This window comes from Drosophila eugracilis, unplaced genomic scaffold (assembly GCF_018153835.1).
Source record: "Drosophila eugracilis isolate 14026-0451.02 unplaced genomic scaffold, ASM1815383v1 contig_1858, whole genome shotgun sequence".
NCBI classification, from domain to species: domain Eukaryota; kingdom Metazoa; phylum Arthropoda; class Insecta; order Diptera; family Drosophilidae; genus Drosophila; species Drosophila eugracilis.
In genome coordinates this window covers 213,199-214,334 of record NW_024572708.1, presented here as the reverse complement: position 1 = coordinate 214,334, position 1,136 = coordinate 213,199, and positions in this window count along the sequence as shown.

The window sequence follows — 1,136 nt, the reverse complement described above, 5'->3', positions numbered from 1 at the left end:
TACTAGCCTTAGGAGACCTAAATTTAAAGTTACCTTTTATAGACCTACAAATTGCTTTTAATATTCTTAAATGCCTCAAAAATAAACCACAAATTAGTTCTAAATTTGTGTTACAACCCAAAAGAATCTTCAAGATACTTAATGTGGCAATCTCAAACGAAAAGTTTGTGCGGAAATGAAAAGATCGCCCGAAAAAAGGCATTTGACCATCATCATATGGCATGGCCATGGCCATGAAAAGCCATTTGTCGGTTATAAAAATCTCTAAATAATTGCTCTATAATCTCTATTTATATATTATAGTTAGCTGAGTTGGATATCTGATTGAGTGCTGAAGTCATTTCAAAAATGAACTTTTGCCTAAAAAGAAATAAGTTTTTAAGTTAAAAAGAACGAACGAACTCTCTCTGTTGCGTAAAACAAGCTGAGTTTGATGAATATTTACGAGATATATGCTTAGAGAAAGATATAGTATAAGCCTATATACAGGGTGGTCCATATAGCGTTTGCTTTTTAAACTTTCGATAATTTTGACTTTGACATTTCGAAGGGGATTTAGTAGAAGTTTTGAGATTAACAAAATGTTTAAGTTTACGCTGGAAGTTTGGCAAATATTGCTATTTCTCCAGCGATTTTAAAACGCAAATCTTCCCTGGGCCACCCTATACATATATCGAATATATTCCCTCTATATTTCGATTTACCCTTCTGGATTTGCATTTCTTTCCAGCTTTTTAGCTCGCTTTTTGTCATGGCTTCTGCGCAGCTAACAAAAATCAAATAAATTCATCAACTCTCTCGTTCAGGTAAGAAATTAATTAATAATAAAAAAAAGAAACATATAAAAGATTTATGATTTTGTAGGTTTTTTGTTTATTCTCTGTGTGTGTGTGTTTTGTTGTTGTTGTTGTTGTTGTTTTTGATTTAAAATTGTTTGTTTAATTGATAAAAACTAAATTTAAGTTATTAGTACAAGTTTGTTTTTAGCTCTTCCTTTGCTTTAAATAATTTCTGCTCGCCATCGATCGATTATTTCGAATCAATCAATCAGTAATTAAATATAGAATATATATATATATATGTATATATAGCTAAAAAAAAAGTCATTATAATAATAATAATAATAATAATAAACA